The 19,079-nt window shown below is 37.5% G+C and overlaps 1 long non-coding RNA gene across 1 annotated transcript in view; it reads left to right on the forward strand.

Moving 5' to 3' along the window:
* The window catches only part of LOC308058529, a 92,311-nt gene extending 76,476 nt beyond the window's left edge, over positions 1–15,835 (forward strand). The window contains exons 3-4 of the long non-coding RNA XR_013925860.1: positions 319–672; positions 13,436–15,835. This is a non-coding gene — a long non-coding RNA (uncharacterized lncRNA). The remainder of the gene's footprint in view (positions 1–318; positions 673–13,435) is intronic.
* The last annotated feature ends 3,244 nt before the right edge of the window (positions 15,836–19,079 follow it).

Consider the following 19,079-nt stretch of genomic DNA (forward strand, 5'->3'; position numbering starts at 1 on the left):
CCGATGACCTCAAAAGAGCAGACGACCTTATAGTCATCAGTTTTGCATATCAACACATCTAACAGGAAAGGAATTTCTACTGTGGTTATTCTAAAAATAAAACAACCAACCAACCGCAAAGTTAATTTAATTTTGAGTAATACTTAGCTACAATGGGGAAAGCAAAAACCCGCAAACGTCAGACATGACCAAATACAATGAAAAGTAAAGGCTTTATGGCTGCAGCTATTTGGTCCAGACATGAGCGCGGTAACACTAACGTGTGACTGCTGCAATGTTTGCAGTGACTAATAGAATCAAACCTTCATCTATTGGCAGATTACCAGAGTATCAAAGTGGGCTGGACACATCTTTGGTACAAATTATTCCTGGAAACACCATAAATTGTGGCCACATGAAGAACAGGAAATCTAGAAACCGTGGCAGAGGATGCTCAGGACCCAGTGAACACAGAAAAATCCTTAGGAAGGAGGCGCACCTCGTTCTTTGCACTATTAAAGCAACCTGTTACAGTCACATGTTAATGTGACATATGGCCAGCCTCTGAATGGACATCTAAAGACTTGGAACTATCATTTTTTCTTTCTTTTTTGGAGTCACAGAACCGTTTCCCTCACCCTTAGCTGTTTGCGCATCTGTTTTTCTGCAACAACGCATGGATTCAATGACAATGTAAGTTTCCTTGTCCCAGGGAATTCTATTAATGTCATCTCTTCAGCAGCAAATTCTGAACCATTGAACCAATAATAAACAGATGTCTGCTGCTTGTTTGTATTTCCCCTAGAAAAAAAATAATTTTCTCAGATTAAAATTTCTTTGTTTTCTTTCTTTTCTTCTAATTAATTAACATTTAGGATGTACTAACATAGTACACGTTAACATAGCATGTTATAACTGTTATGATCTATGCTGCACGCTGCAGCAGAGACACAAGGACATTTAGAGTACCTATTTCTCCCTGACCATTGTGACCACATCAGTTCTCCTGTAAGACTAATCAGAGATAACTGAACAGTGCTAAAATCTTCTATGAGGTCTGCTAGCCCAGAGTCTGCAGATCAAATGCTGTAGTTGTCATCCTTCCTTTACTGAGCGTTTTTCTTTCTCTTGCTTTCAAAGAAGTATTGCAAGACAGAAACTTCAGCTCAGTACTGTCACAAATGGTCAAGCAAGGGTTTTGTCCAGCATTAGTCTGGGCAGTCCACTCACCTGTGTGGACTCCAGCCTTCATCTTTAGTTGGGTACAGATATATAGTTAAATATATATATATGTACATACACATTTATTTCTGTATTCTCCACTGCTTTCTATAGTCTTTCTTGGGTGGTTGGAGATTTCTTATAGCAAAGTTATTTAGGACTAGCTGATAAAATTCACAGCTCAATTTGTTGCCATAAACCATTGTGCTTGCAAAGGGCCAAGGGGTTGCCAGGGTACCACTATCAACAGTATCTGCATAGGCTTAATCTGGAAGCCAGCAGTAACATAAGCTACTGACCTATTTGTTGGGGTTCCTACGACCCTGTTAGAGGGCAAAAGTTCTGCTACACCCGGCCATACCTCTCAGCCAGGACCATTCCTGTTGCATGAAGCCCTTTACCTGCGCACTTGCACTGGAAACAGCTGCCTTTGTACTGGAAGGGAATCAAGAGAATTTGAAGCAGGTGAAAACAAGGGAGGATGGGGATGTATTTTGTCCCTAATTCCTTCCTTCCCCTGTATAAATTCACAGAATAATTTATATTTACAGTACCACTACAAGTTATCTAGCCCAGCCCCTCTCTCAGAGCACTGCCAGCTTTAAAGTTACAGCAGGTTACTCATGGCTCTTTTCCAGGCAAGTTTTGAGTATCTCCAAGGACGCAGATTACACAAGCTCATAGTGAAGAATTTCTTCCTTATAAGTAACCGGAATTTCCTTTGATGTGCCTTTTCCTTGACTCTGCCAAGCAATACCTGTACTCCAAACATAGACTCACAAGCCCCAAATAAAGGGATCAAAAAAGGATCGGGATCAAAATGGGAGACATAATATGGTTAAATATGCGGAACTATGTGACAGTCAGTGCTGAGTAGTTCATTACAGTACATTGATACAAGACAATTTGCATAGATTCAAAACAGAGCTGCTAATGATCTTCATTTGCAATATTATATGTATTTTGGACAGTGTCAGCTCAGTTATCAAATACTCATTCTCTGTGGTACCTTAGATCCTAAATACTTAGTCATTTTGGATACAGTTTATCAACAGGAAATATTTTACATGCATTTTAATCACTTTCAGAGAAATACAGGAAGGCCTGGGTTTCACTTAAGCTAAGCTAAGCTAAGTATTGGTCTTTGAGATTTAAAGTAGGACGAAGTTTTCTAAGATAATATATGTAAACCATGACACCTAAAGAGGTAGATTGTATATGTATGTTTATTCATATACATTTCAGATATATTTAAATGTATATATTTCTATATATGTATATCAATTACCATTATTATAGTTCTGAATTAACTCACAAAGCCTTTAAAGCCTATGAAGTAGAACTGTTTTTCTTAGTTTCATTTGACAGACAGAATTGTGAGACAGATATGTGAGAATGCAAGAAAGCACTTCTTTACTGTAAGGATGGTCGAACACTGGCACAGGTTCCCCAGGGATGTTGTGAAGTATCCATCTGTAAAGACACTCACAACCTGACTGGACACAGTCTTGAGCGACCTGGTCTAAGTGACCCTGTTTGAGCAGGGGGTTTGGACTAGATGTTCTTGTGAGCTCCCTTCCAACCTAAATGATTGTGCAATTCTGTGATTCTGCTTCTCACTAGTGTTTTCGAGGTCAGAGATGGTACCTCACCAATACTGGTCAGAAAAATTGGCTGGGGTTTCTTCCTAAGAGTTCCCCAGTGTCACCTGCTACAAAGACAAATGAAATTCATGTGGCTCAGGCTCAGTTTAGGCTGCCTATCCAAGAACTGGAGGCATTCAGGTTTGAAGTCATGCCATCTTAATTTATAAGTGACTTATAGAGGTGCTTCAGAGTCAGTAGTATATAAAAGGTACTTTCAGGCCTTCATACATGTCCTGGTTTCGGCTGGGATGGAGTTAATTTTCTTAGCAGCTAGTGCAGTGCTGTGTTTTGGCTTTCCAATTCTCCTCCCCATCCCTGTGGGTGAGGGGGGAATGAGCAAGCGGCTGCATGGTACTTAGTTACCAGCTGGGGTTAAACCATGGCATACATCAATAAGTTTCATTGCTGGCATTAGAATAAAACTAATTACGCTGATTTATTTCCACATATGGGAAGCCTACAGTGACTATCTCATATGCATGTATCTCTGTGGTAGATACCTATCTCTGATCAGACAAATCCCATCAATGAACATGCTTGACTTCATGGAGATTCCATGATGCTACAGCCTAAATAAAGACAAGTATAGCCCTAGTGACTAGTTCTTGAAATTGTTGTACTCAGTGTCTTAAGAGTAAACCATCATATGGTCTGTTAGCCCATGGAAAGCTGTTCCTCTTGAGTCAGCAACGGGGAAGATATAGGTGCTGAAGAAGTTCTACAGAAAAGAATGGTAAGAAAAGATGAAAAGGTGGTAACCAGACAAATGTCCCAGAGCTCTGTCCCATTGCCCTGTCTGTTTTCCCAGGAGGACTCTCTAAATTAGATATTCATCTAAAATTTGCCCTTCAGTTGGCCTCTGACATTTGAATCTAAGTCCAAATATGTAAAAAACATGCAAAGAATATGTTTTTCACACAGTGGGAAAGAAGAGGTAGATATAATGGAGGAATCCTCCAACAAAGGAACAGGCAAAGCCTCACATACTTTACTTTTTGGTCAGTGAACAAGCATGAATGTGCGCTTCAGACAAACAGCTCAGGGATGCTATCTTCTGCTCTGCAGCAGGGGTTGTGAGATAATTCACAGAGTACTTTGGTGAGTGGGCTGGGCAAGGTGAGCACCTGAGATCATTCTAGAGCTGTCATGGTATGAGGGACAGATAAGGTGTTATGGTGAAAGTGTCACCTGGACAGAAGATTATTGTAGTAGAAAGGTATGGGGTACACAGGAGACAATCCAATGGAAAATAAACTCATTAGTTCCATTATTGACGGAACAATATGTTTTCTTTTATGTGTGTATGTTTGGAGTGGAGACTCTTTGATTTTACTAAAAGTATGTTCTATTAGAGCAGAAAGTTGTTCCCACAGTGAATTAGTGAAGCACTTTACAAATACGCTTGCCCCATGGGCCCACCAAAAGCATTGAGTTCACTCCAAGAGGTCAAAAATACCAGCAGTGCAATAAAATTTGCTGTACAAGGAGGAATAGTGTGTGTATTGATTTGTGCACTACGTGCCAATACCATTGTGATCAGTAAAAACAGCAGACACCTCTTTAGCAACAGGCAAATGCCTTCCATTTGCTAAACGTGAATAACCAATACCACTTTACCCCTGCGACCTATGGTATAATCCCTCTGGCCAGCCAACTTAGTGGTGCGGTCGGTCCTCTAAACAGTGCACTGCTTAAAGGGAAACGAGCTGCAGGGACTATTGCAGCAAAAACAAACCACAGGAGAGATCTGCTCCTCCTTCATAAGACAGACTTTTCTCAGTCCCAGCAAAGACTTTCTCTGCAGCCGCTCTTTCTTACCTTTCCAGAGGTGAATGACTGTGGTGAGAGAAACTGACTGATTTTCTCTTTTTCAGGGTGAAAGAGGATATATAAAAACATTTAATGAAATAAAGACATTTTTACTATCCTGATGAACAGAAGGGAGGATATTGTTTCCATCTGGCTCTACGTGTCAACTATGTAGGTGTTTACAAAGAAGTGTCTGAGTTATTCTAGGCTATTTCTCATCTGACCTAAGCTAGATATCTACTTTAGGATGAAATGAATCTCACGCTGGAAGTGTCTTTTTTCTTTCTTTCCATTGGCTCTAGGAAGAACTTTTCAGGTGCAGGTATCTGTGGTTGGTTAGATGAATCCTGTCCAAGTTCTTTTGCCAAACTGAACTTGCTGTCTGTCTGTCCGACTGTCGCTCACCTTCTATATCAGCTATTAACAGATATTAAAAAATAAATAACATTTGGGGAAGTACTCATCATTATTCACATACATCAGTGCCATTTTAGTATTTTCAGTTATTCTTTGCTGTGGTAGCTCCTAATAACATTTTCCCATGTAGTTAGGTTAAATACTGTAGAAACAGAAATTAAACTTCAAACATGAGTTTTCTTTACAGTAGCATTGGAGTATTATTAAGGGGGAAAACAGCAAGTATTAAACAGATTTGCTGATCTGACAGTCGTATTAAAGGTGAAATATACTGTGCACATACCTTTAATCAGAAAACTAAACTTTAAGAGTTCATTTGTTCTAAGGTTCCAGATAACAGAATGACTAATTACACAGATAAGTAGGATCTGTTCTTTCACATATCATACTTGCACCAGAAAACAGGACCATAGCAATAAGATCTGTTGTAAAATAGCAGTGCTGAGATGAAAGAATTTCCAAAATCTGGAACAAAATCAATAGGCGAAATCAATGCATTATGTTATAAACACTAATTTGACTTCATAATTGTGCCTTACTCATATTCAGTAGAATAGCATTGTATTTTCAGTTCTACTGCTAGGGAAAAATCTTGATATAAGAGATAAAATTCTTATGCATATTTGGCAATGGAAAATGTGGACTGCAGGGACAACTGAAATACCTCTTCTAAACCAGTGCAAGAAATCAATAGAAAAGAAAATCATTGTCTGATAGGTGTGACTGCAATGGCATAAATTATTTTAATGTCATGGATATCTCTCTTACTCCTTTGCATTTTCAAGGCTGCATTGGATAAAAATAACATTTTTACTGCTTTGCACCAAAGGTCTGAAGTTCCTACACTAATTCAAACAATGACAAATCAGGTACAAAGTAGGCTTAGATGAATAATTCATTACAAAACAATGTATATAATGAATTTAACTTTTTTATTTGTTTGTTTAACCAACGTTCTCAAACATATCACAAGTATTTGTCAGTTGATCCAATTTTGAATTTATTTACTACTACTAAAACAGCAATGCAGGTTTTCAGGGGTGATTGGTGAATGAGGAATATGTCATTTCTGTACTCTAAGCAAATAACTCCATTTTAAAGACTAGTTTTTACAATAAGAAGTAAAAACGGAACAGGAGTTTTCTTTGCAAAACTGTATGAGAACAAATTTCTGAAATGAATGTTTATGAAAGATTTATTTTAAAATTTCCTAAAAGGTGTTAGGCATGTGAGTTTAACTTTCACCGTCCTCTAGCATTCATGAGAGATCAACTTAATCATTCAAACAAACCAGAAAAGACAAATATGACAAACTAAATGTCTTCTGAATTTAGAGTATGTATTTCAGAATATTATTTATGAAATTTATGTAGTGGGTATGGTATTTATGCAGTATATAATGCAAAAGTAACAGATTATCTGTATATTATTATAAACAATTCAGTTGAGAGAACATGTCAGTATTATTATTTTACAAAATATGTCAAATGTGTTTTGGTAATGTTAAGATAACAGTGTACACAGCTATACAGTTATATAGCAGCTATGTATCATTATAATACCACTTCTGATTATGATGAATTTGCATCACAGTTTTAAATTTCCAAGACTGTGTCTTGCTTTTTTACTGTGTTGCTCCCCAGAGGAAAGAACAATTTGCCAATAACAAATCAAATTGGTACTCCTGAATACATTTTGTCTTTGTGGTACCTGTAATTTTATAATATTTCATCTATATAGAGTGCATACTCTCTTTTCCTTTATGGAAATAAGTGTTCAACCAGAGATCTGGCAGCCAGGCCAGCATTGCTGTTCTTAAAATGTTATTGTCATTCTCATGACAGTTTTTCTTAAAGTCCCAGTTTCAGAAGTCATTAGATGGAAATCTTGATTTTCCTTTTCTAAAAATAAATATTCTCCTAATTATACATTTGTATAGAAAACTTTGAGACTCTTGAAGGTTCAAAAACCAAGTAGGCAAAGAAAAAGAAAATGCATGTGTCATTTTGTTCTGATTTTACTAAGTGGATATTTTAGCAAACTGTGCTTTTAGTAAAAGTCATTAGTCAAGATTTTTAAAATTATTTTTATTTCTTATACTAATATATGTTATTTTTATTTGGCATATCCCATGTTGTCAAATGACCTTTAAATGGTCATAGTAAAGACAGTAATTATGAAAATCAGCAACACATTAATATATGAAAAGTATAAGGTGTACTTTCTATATGCAGATATCTGTGTGACAAAGGCATACTTCAGAATACAAAGGATTTTCCTGTACTTGACTTCTAAAAATTGGTTGTATTTTTGCCGCAAACATTTACTTTTGTTTTCCCAATAGTATTAACATTTGGTGCTAAATTAAGATGAAATGGGAATCTTATCTCTCATCGTTTTCATGAGTTCTCTGGAGGTTGGTCTCATGACAGAGCTGTAGTTTCCTCTCTGGAGACCTCTCGCAGATTTCCCTGTGTTTTTTCTCAGCTGTCAAAGTGTTATGTACACCTGTAATGTCAAGGAAACTTACTGATGTGTATTAATTTGAGCAATACGCAGTGAAATAATAAACCATGGTTTCCAACAGACTTGTGCAGAGGGATATGGTGATCTTTCACAGGACAAAAAAAAAGAGTTAATTGAATATAAAATATATAAATTCTTCCCCTTATTCACTTAATCACTGCTTTTGATTGACAAATACACTTAAGACTTTCATATCTAGATGATTTCTTTATCGCAATTGAGTGATTTGTTTAAATTACATTTTACAGCCTTCTCAGGGAAGATATCCTCTCAAATTCCCACTGTTCACACTTCCATTAGGTTTATGATATAACTCAAGGGTTAAAATTAAAAATGAAAATATTTCTTAACAGTAATTAATAAGCATGTTACAACCAAAAGCTTCATTAGACAAAGCCAGACGTATGCAGAATTAAATGGTAAGCAAGATAAGATGAATCAGAGTATTATTGATCCCTTACCAAGAGGTATGTGTAAATGAGTTACACCGCAGCTATCACTATTGCTATGTACAATACACTACAGGAGAGCCAGGGAAATTTTCCATGAAATGGTAGAACAGTTAGGTGAACAGGGTAGCTGTGATATCTGAAGGCTTCACAGTGGTTGGAATAAAGCAATAACCTGACTCATATTTAGTGAAAATTAATTTAATAATAGACTGCAATCTGTGCACCAAGCACAGTTTTCTAAATAGGTATGTTTTATTGCATTTTGCTGTTACTTAGGGTTCCCTATACAGCAGAGATTTGGAGCTAATTTCATAAGTAAATGTGACTTTGTCTTGGAAGACTCTTAAATCTGTTTTCAGTAACTTAAACATCATGAAGTCACAAGCACTACAAACCTTATCCTAGGATTACCTTGATTAAGGCACAAAACATTAAAAGCAAATTACTATGAAAGTATGAAACAATTTGCCCTTAATGTTTCAGTCATATTCAGTAAAAAATATGACTTAAATCTAGTTTTATTAATAATACATATTTTAATTAAACGGCTAGAGGTGCATCTAGCAGGAAAAATTGAATCTTCACTGGATTTCACATACTTGTATGATTCATGGGCAGTAAATATGCAAAGCTTTATGCCCATAAGGCAATCAAACTGCAAAGCTGATACGCATGTTTTTATCTGAAAGAATGTGAAGTCTCGCAAGGCTTAGAAATAAAAATAATAACAATAATAATAATAACAATAAATGCTCCAAAAATTAATCTATTTGTGTAGACCTAATGCATTTCTGGATACAATCCTCATTTTTTGCCAGCTGCATGATGTTGAAAACATATTTATTGTTGTTTCCATTAATCTCTTTACACAAGGTTTGCCTGTATGAGTACATATATACACACATAATATCACAGCTTCAGCTATAAAACCATAGGTTAAAAATTATCATGCTACAGTAGCATAGCATGAAATGCTTTCCTTGCAAACTGTTTGGGGATTGAACAGTTCTGCAATCTGCTGATCTGCTAACAAAGCCTCTCCTCATTTACATCAAGACTGTTTTTAAAGGTCTGCCTCCACATGCTTAGTCTGCTTTAGCTTTTCTTCAGCTACCACCCCACACTTCATCAAGCATTCAGCCTGGTTATATTTAATGACAGCTATGCTGCGCCCACCACCAACACCTCTCACCTGATGGTATCGAAACACAAAGGCAAACATGAAGCAATTACAATCTATCACTCTTCTCTGACGTAACTCTATGATGCCAAATTGCCACCTCTTCTTGAGTGGAGCACAGCAACTGCTCGTAACACCCTTCAATAACACATTTCAGCAAATGGATGCATGTTAAGGATATCGAACTTTCCTGAATGTAGCAATGGGCTAAAAATGAGTTTAAAAAATTGCTTTTCATGTTTCAAACACTTTTTTAAGGGTAGAGCTATCATTGTCGTCATGTTTTCCATCACTATTGTCATCAAATGTTAATGAATGCCACCTCACAATGCCCTTATAAGAAGACCCCATTCACGCTCCCATTTCAGAGACAGAAAAGGAATGAAACAAAAAAATCTTAGGTTCAAATTTCTCCTGATTTGAATGGGCCGGTCAGAGATGCACAATTATTTGATTTATTTTTTTTTCCTGAGGGCTTGGCATTTTGGTGTTGGACAGGCCCAAAGTACAGCTCCAGTTGTCACAGAAGTGACTGGGAGTTTCCAGCCTTACTGCAACCTGTTGCATAACGGCTCAGATAGGACATCAGGGAGGGGCGGTGGGGGTGGGGAAGTTATAACTCCATTTGAAATCTCTTGTTTAGTGACCACTTATGAAAAGTTTGATCATCACAGTAATGGGTAAGATTTTGTCTTCTGAACAGAGATTCCTCCTAGAGTTCCTGTATTTTGCCTTGACAGCGTTTTGGTTGCTAAAAGTTTTGTTGAATCCCACTCTCCATCTGAAAAATAATAATAATGTAGGAGCTAAGTCTGACATCTAGGCACCTGTCAGCATTTGCACCTGTTGATATTTGCACCACTGATTTTGACTGCTCTGCTCCAAATACAGAGTTTAAGGGGAAATTTGAGGAAGACTGTTGCATGAAAAAGGGGGAGAACTAAAACAGTTAAGAGGAAATACTGAAGGATGCATCAGTCATGAAAAATTCATGCTTAATTCTAAGGTGAAGAGAGAGATCTATTTCTATTCCTTATTTATAATCCTGAGCTCTCAATTTGGCTGAAGCAACAAATTGGTCATTTTGAAAGAAAACCAAGCTTAAATGATACTAACCTATTCTGTAGTTCAGGGATGGTCAAATTCATATTCTTCCTCTGACCAGAAGCAGTAATTTTAATCCAAACTCCCCCTCCTTTCTAAGGGAGCACTGTATGCACTGGTATGGCATATTTTCAGATATTTTCTTTCAGTTTGACCTCTTCAGATTGTCCTACCTCATATTTTATATATAAGTATAAAGTCACTGGACTAGGGAGTAGATAACAGATCCTGTAGTTGGGCATTTGAACCAGCATGTATCAAGGATTTTTCATGTATCAAGGATTTTTCTTAAATTTATAGAAATAAAAAGGTGAACCTCCTGCACAAAGGCTGCATTTAAAAGCAGTATCTGGAAAATAATGGGTGAACTGGACAATGGATCTGTTCTGACAGATACATAGACAACTGGACTATAAACAGATCTTCAGCCACCGCGCTTGGCACCTCAGGCCTATTCATCTTCCTTTTACATTCACACGTGTATCTCAGATTTTGGTCTTGGGACATAGTGAAGCCCTAGAGCTCACGAATCCTCTCAGATAGGTTCATCTCCATTTCAAGGAGGGGGAATGTTGCCTAATTCTGTTTAAGAGAAACTCTGCCATAACCTATACCATTTCTTTCTTAGCCTGGACCAGTCCAAAAGCCTCAGTGATTTCATCCATTAGATCTGAGTCTGTGTTCCCACCTGGGGCAAGGTAAAGCTGCCTCTCTGCTCAGGCTGAACCCTTCTATCTGGCATGGTGACTTTGAACTGAATAAAAGGGAAGTTCGACTTTGGGTCTTTCAGCTCGTCTCTTCCAATTCAGTGAAAAATTTGTGTCCTGTGTCACGAAGGTGCCAGATGCCAGACGTCAGCATAGTGCAGGAGGTTGAGTCCTGTGGGCACATTGAGCCTGAAGCGAGCACACAGCCCCCCAGCCTGTCAAAGAACTTTGGTCCTTCCCTGGCCTTGGTTTTGCCACCCAGACTTCAGACAGGTTCAGCTGTGGTGAGCTACTCAAATATGTTAAGTAATTTGTTAAGTTTCAAATATATTAGGTAATTAATCCAATTACTTTTCAGTTAAATAGTAACAGCTGTAACCTCCACATCAAAAACATTATCTGAAATTTAACAGCTTAATCATGGGGCAAGAGCTGCCAGGGGGTTGAGGAGGAGAGAAGCTTGTGTAGTCACCACAAGCATGAACTCTGCTGTTTCAGTCTCATTCCACCATTTGAGCAGCAGACAGCAGCACAGAGCACTTACCTGCAGGATTTCCCAGGCACTTTGGCTCAGGCAGTGTTCAGGCTCTTCCTACTGTGTCTCAGGAGACCAATAAAACAAACTTAAAGGCTATGACATAACATTTTCTTTGGGATGGAAGGAATGTGAATGTACCTGAACTATGTTTAGCTATTTATTAGTTAACGCAAAAAGTAACACTACTTCCAGCCAGTATTAATTTAATCACTAATGCCACTGAAGTACCATTATTGTGCTTTTAGTTCTATGAGAAGAAAATGAATGTTGCATGTCTTCTTGCTTTTAGTCTGATGTTAGAAACCATGTAGATGAATCTTGCACTGGTATTTTCATGTATCAAGGATTTTTCTTAAATACCTGATTCATTAAGATTGCATATTGGTTTGATTTCCAAATAGCTCAGTAGTCAGCACTCCAAAGTATGAATTTCATTATATTAATATATATTGTTATACACTCAGGGAAGTAATGAAATAAACCAATGACAAGACATTATGAGACAGTACAGACTTCAAGAGATAGCAGAAATCATTTATAAACTGAAGTGGTTATAAAAGGACACAGGCATCATTATTTTTTAAATTGTTTTGTTATAATGTTTCGTGGAGATAGTAGATAGTGTCTTCCCAGAGGAAGAAGGAAAACTGTTTTAAAAATTAAGTTCATGAAGAAAGAGTAGGGGAACTGAAACATGTACGGTACAGTTTTCAACAGCACTGAGCTTTGGCTTGAGCTCTCTTTCAAGTGAAGTCAACTGTGAAACTGTTATTGACTTCCAAGTCATCCCCCCACTACATGCTTTCAGCAAATCCAGCTGTGAAATCTGAAATACATTTAAGTCTCAATGAGCCACATCCAGAAGATCTGACATGAGTGGAGGGTAATGAGAGAAACTGTGATTCTTGCAGACAAGGACCAGAGGGAAACACAGAACTAGCACCTGTGATTAAGTGATTCACAATACATAGCATCCCAAAATCTATCAATCCACGACTGAAATGCTGACTGGGGACACAATGAACACAATCAATCCTCTCCAATGTCTGTCAGGGATAACCAGAACTTTTCCAGTCATGCACAGTGGAGCGGAGAAGATGAAGGAGGGACACAGGGATATCCGAGTTCCTTGTCTGTATCGCCTTCAAAGAGATCTGTTGCTCTGCATGGATTGCAAAATGGAGGAAAGGAGTGGAGGAGTAGCCATAGGCTACTGTTAGCCTTCAAAAATAATCTTAGGTTTTCCTTCCAGAATTTCAGGTTTGAGATGTTCAGAGGGCCAGAGCACCTCTCCCATAAAGATAGGCTGAGAGAGTTGGGATTGTTCAGCCTGGAGAAGAGAAGGCTCCGGGGAGACCTTATAGCAGCCTGCCAGCACCTAAAGGGGGCCTACAGGAAAGGTGGAGAGGGACTTTTTACAAGGACATGTGCTGACAGGATAAGGGGGAATGGCTTTAAGCTGAAAGAGGGTAGATTTAGATTAGATATTGGGAAGAAATTCTTTACTGTGAGGGTGGTGAGACACTGGAACAGGTTGCCCAGAGAAGTTGAGGATGTCCCTTTCCTGGAAGTGTTCAAAATCAGGTTGGATGGGGCTTTGAGCAACATGATCTAGTGAAATCTGTCCTTGCCCATGGCAGGGGTGTTGGAACTAGGTGATCTTTAAAGTCCCTTCCAACTCAAACACTTCTGTGATTCTAAGATCAGTAAGAATGGCAATGCAAGTAAATAATAGTTTGAAAAAACAGAGCATAAGGCTTTTATCTTAAAAAAATACCACAACACATACGAATTCAGTGTGTTTCTGAAATGTCATGTGTCTCAAATGTGTCATGTCCTATTATATCCATTCACAGCAACCTAAGGTGACCAACAGACTCCAAACAGCAGAGAAAAACCCTGATCTTAAGCCAGAGCAACATGATGCAGCAGAAACAGACGATGCATGAAGGAGGCTGTGTGCCACACTGTTAACAGGTGAAGTTCTAGACTAAGAAATTATTTTCAGTCACAGAAATAAGATACATACTGAGTAAATATAAGGATTCTGAGTAAAAATAAGGATTTTCCCTAGTACACGTGTAAAACAATATATTGAAGCACCCTGGAATTGCACAAATTTTATTTATATAATAAAGCTACATATTAAAAAAATCAGTATTCTCCAAAATAAATTCCATTTTCAAATAGTATGAGTAACGAAGAACATGTATTTGAACTGATGAACACAAAAAGCTCTGAGGCAACACATTATAGGTAAGAATAACCATGCCTGTTGTGAAGGTTCTCCCACTTCCCTGTAGTATAGGATTCATCTCATTATTTAAAATCTATTTATTGACATCTAAACCAATCATATAGGATCGTGTTACAGTCCATTAAGGGAAATGAGCACCTCTGGGGTTCAGCTCATGCTGCCCATCTTAGAAACCTAAAGTTAGCTGATGTTAATTTCATTTTACAGATTAGTCCTATGCCATTACAACTAAAATATATATTTTTACTAAATGGTTTGGAAGTGGATTCAGATCTATCTGAGTTGACAGTAAAACTCAAAACTGGCATGTATGTCCACCATTGCTCCTTATCACACTTTTCTCCCTGCAATTTCTGGCAGAAATAGGCAAGTACACAATCAGTTGTCAAGCACTGGAACAGGCTGCCCAGGGAAGTGGTGGAGTCACCGTCCTTGGAGGAATTTAAGAGACATGTAGATGTGGCACTTAGGGACATGGTTTAGTTGTGGACTTGAGAGTGCCACGTTAACAGTTGGAGTCGATGATCTTAAAGGTCTTTTCCAGCCTAAATGATTCTATGATTTTGTGTGAATATGGAGAACTGTTACCCTCGTTCTATGAACCTGGTCTTCAATCTGATAATAAATACATAGATAAAATACCACTTTTAAAACATTCTTCAGATGTTGGGTTTCCTGTGAAAACATCAGGAAGACTGCAAAAAAACGTCTTTGTTCTTTGGAAAGTTTACATGGTACATGGTTTACATTTTCATTCAAAGTGGGTTTGAGGGATTTCATGGTAATATTTAGCAAAACTCATCTCTTACGAGGTTTCATTGGCTGTGATACTCTTTTAGGTCAGATCAGGAATGTGTTGTTGAAGTGAACTCCCTGGTCATCCTCACTTGTCTTGGTTCATACTGTGGTGTGGCCTCAGGGAACCACATATTTTTCAGATGGAGCTGAACCCCAAGCTGTTCTTCAGGAACCACCTTTTGACAGCTGAGGCGGGCAACTCTCAGGATGAGAACAGAGCTAGTCCAAAGTCACCTTCTACCCCAAAATGTGTGGATGTTGCTGCAGGTAGTCACTTGCAACATTTTTCCCTGTGTGTCTGCCCCTATTGTTCCACACTTCTAATGCCAGCATAGCCCCAGTGAACCTAAAAAGACAAAGTGCTGGTCAAAGTACTTATCAAAGTAAATAAAGATGACTGATGTTAAGAGGAATGCAGAAGTTTGAAAGTTTTCAGGACAACCAGCATTTCTTTACTTAGAAATTAGAATACCACATTGTCTCTTTCCACCATTTTAACTGTGTATTAGGGCAAATTTTAGCTGTTTTCTTCTGTTTGATGTGGGGGTTCAGTTGAAACCCCCAAAAGAAAGGAGATTCAATGCCCATAACAGCAGAATTGTGTATGCTTGCTACTGGTGAACAGAATTGCTGAGCTGCTGATAGCTCTAAGTGAATGGCATCATTTAAAAGATCACATACACTCTGTGCATTTCTGCTCTTTATTGTTCTTATCTCACCATGAGCAGAGATAGTTACACAGATTCATGGTTGGTGGCACCATGCCACAAACTCACAACTCACATAAATAAAACCAAATCAATAACCTTTCTGTAGGAACTAGAAGAGCACTGCCCACAATCAAATTTACTCCAAGTTTACAGATAGCTTATTAACTACCCAAATCAAGTGCATATTTTAAATAATGCATAGCAATGTGATCAAGATGAGAAGGTTGGTGAAATGATGCCATTTGTTTGCTTCATACAAAAATTGGGTTCCATCAACTTAATGCCTTTTTTCCTCCATCTAAATTTAATATGTTTAATTTCAGAGTGAGTTTTGATCAATGTGTCCAAATGACTTTTAAATGCTTAGATAAGATTTTATCAGTCTTCATTTTTCTCATTGGAGCCTGGGTAATATTTTCAGTGATATATAAAAGCTGTAGCTCATTCCTGGTTTTAAAAGAAAAAGAAAAGAAAAAAAAAGAAAGAAAGAACGAATGAAAGAAAAAGAAAGGTTTTATTTAAATGATCTGATTGTTTGAGATTTAAAAAGTGCCCTAAATGTAATAAAGCATAAATACTACTTTTTCTTATTTCGCTTATGACTAGTTACTAGATTAATCCTCTTACCCATCAATGCAGTGTTTTCCACTTCATTATGCATTTTTTTAATTGAATAGTCCTTTGTTTCTCAACAGATTGTTTAGATTTTTAATATTGTTAGTGTTGAGAGATAAACGTTTTGGTACATATTGGAGAGTAATAAATTGTGTTGAACATTGATAAACTAACACAATTACTAGCAAGGTCACAGACTCAGCTAATTTAGAAATATCAGTACTCGGATTTTGAGTTGTCCCCTGGAGAACTGCAGCCACTTTATTAAAGCAGGAGGGTGAGGAGAAAATGGTACATTAGGATTGATCTTTTGATCTAATTGTGGACCTCTGCCATTCCTTGTTTGACCAAAAGTGCTTAGCAAGCAAGAGGAAACACAGTTCAACTAATTGAGGAACATCCCTTAAATGCCAACAGGATTGTGGGAAAAAGAAACAAATTGCAATTTATACAGTTTTATAGTGTTAGTTATCAATGAAAAGGTGTAAATACTGTGCAATTAATCTTTGCTTTTCGTGTGGGAATTTTTGAGGCTTGCAGACACACTACAATCATACTTCCAATATGTTCAAACTAAATTTCTTACACTGCAGAAGCCCCAATTAAACAATATTTAAAATGAGTAATATTTTCTACATTGTGACTTATTTTTAAAGAATTAACGTAAGACCCCTGCAATAGCATTCAGTCACGAGACAAAAACTATACTGTTGGACATAATATAAGAAATATTGTGGTATGTTCCCATTGTACAAGGAAAAGCAAAAATGTCCATCTGCTTGAAAGAGCTAAAATGAGGCCCATATTCAAACTTACACGCATTTTCTTCAATGAAAGATGCTTTCATTTACCTTTTTTGACCTCTCTGCCTGATGTGTATCTATTTATTATACCATGCTGGAATCACTAGGATAATACAACTTTAAAGCTATGTATTAATTAGCAGGCTGACATGCCAGAACTAAGGGTAACAATAATGGGGGATGTACCACTATATCTATAGAACTGTTTTAATTGGTTTCTAGCCAGTAACAACTGGGAATCATTATCTGAATCTGAAAGGCAGCTGCTGACTAACTCAAATGAACAGGGAAAAGTATTTATTAAATGACACATGGCAACCCAACCAGAACAGTATTATCATCATAGATAGTGCATAATCATCATACTAGTTGAAAAAATTTTGTTGGCATTCTCTCTCCCCGCCTCTTCCTTCTTCCCTCTCTTCTTCCCTCTCTTCTTCCCTTTTCCCCTCTTTTTTCCTAAATTGTTCAATCATAAACATCTGCAGGAACGAAGCACTCATACTGATGCTAAAACCCATAGGAGGAAAACTTTTCATATGTATTTCAGTTTGGAGATTTAGGGCTTTGTATCTTTCTCATGTTGGCATTATTTCATGGACAGTCAGAGATACTGGGATGTGGCTGCAGATCCTGACATCTACATTTAGACACGTTTAGGTATCTAAAAGGCATGTTTTCAATGAGAGTTGGGTATTTAAGCTCTTATTGAGGTCAGCTGGGACCAAGTCACAGTCAGAGGAATCTGAAAAGCTGTTCAGCTGATTGTATGTAGGAGATGAACATTGACTGTACTGACCAGTCCATTGCTTCTATGCTGGCCATGGCAGCATGGAGCTACACATAATTTACCCTGCTTCTCAGCCATGTAGCGTATACCTTGGCAGCCTGCAGATTCAATTGTCCTGTCTGTGTTGGAATGAAACAGGGTAACCACTGACTCACTGTATCTGAAATGTGACTGGAAGATTTAAATAGGATTCAATAGAAAAAGAAATATAAATATATATTAAACTCCAAGTAGAATTTCAGGGTTCTGGTATGTACTAACTTCCAAAATCACTTTGGGTTTGTTAGGTCTTATTCTGTCTGTGATCCTGATGTGTAATGAAATCTGATTTCAAAAGTTTAAATTTCCTGAGGATGTTTTGGTTTTTTAAAACTTCTATAATCGATCACTGGATTCAGTAGAAAGGTGATGGCCAGTCATCTGTTCTGATCAGAGTTCAACTCAGTATTACTTCAGGATGTTGTACCTTTATCAGGGAACTCAGTTTTAGGTCTGTCAGTTTTTCAGGTTTGAAAAACATAACCTTTAGTTCAAAACATTCCTATTTAAAAAGTAAAATTTTGTATTACAGGTCTTCAGAAAATCCCTATGACTCTGGTGTTAATACGACCCCCTCACAGACAGCCCCTCTTACTGCCACAGGCTTGTGCAGAGGTGTGAGCCACCAGGGTTTAATATGCATTCACATGGAAACGTCTCCTTTCAGCTCCCAGGAGAAATACTTTTGTCCTTATGAAATCTACAGAAAATTCCCAATTTACATTTGTTAATTAGAAAGCTTTATTCTAAATAGACTAATTAATTACAGCCGGATTTACATTTTAAATTTAAGTGATTATTTTAGAAGATTTTGTAGACTTCTAATTACAAGTGTTGTTATTCTCATTAGGATTTCAAGTGCTGTCCCAAATGAAAATGGCAATTGATCTACTAAACCCCAGAGTCATCCAGTTTAACTAGTTCTGTGTACTGCCTAATGCACACCAGCAGTCACTGCTGTGTGACCCAGTGCATGCCAGTGCCAAGTAACAGTGGAAGAATACCTCTTCCTGACAAAATAAAAAAAAATCACCCAAGTTCCTGCAAAAGTGGAATACAGGTCACCCAGGAGGAAAAAGGAGAACTTCCTTATCTCACTCACTGCTCAGCTTGATCAGAAGTAAAGAGATCACAATAAAAAAAAAAAGGATTTTGGTTGAAGATCAAGCATATGAAAACTCTATCAGGCTACTTAGGAGCTTCTATAGAAGTTAGGACTTATATAAGCAAGCTGCCAACGGGAGCACAGCAGGCACTGACAGTTCTTACATAAAGAATTGGAACAAGATGGCCACAAAATAGGCAAAAATTATACAGCATCATTAAAGTTCATTGGAAAGCTTTGGGCCTTAGTCTTCTCATACTTATTCCTGAGATGAAATTAACTTGGTGCAAATATAAACAATAGTAAAAATGGTATCAATAATAATAATAGTAATAGTAATAATAATGCACTGATGAGTGCAATGAAAGTTAAAGTCACTTATT

Source organism: Falco punctatus (assembly GCF_963210335.1).
Source record: "Falco punctatus genome assembly, chromosome: 2".
Classification (NCBI taxonomy): domain Eukaryota; kingdom Metazoa; phylum Chordata; class Aves; order Falconiformes; family Falconidae; genus Falco; species Falco punctatus.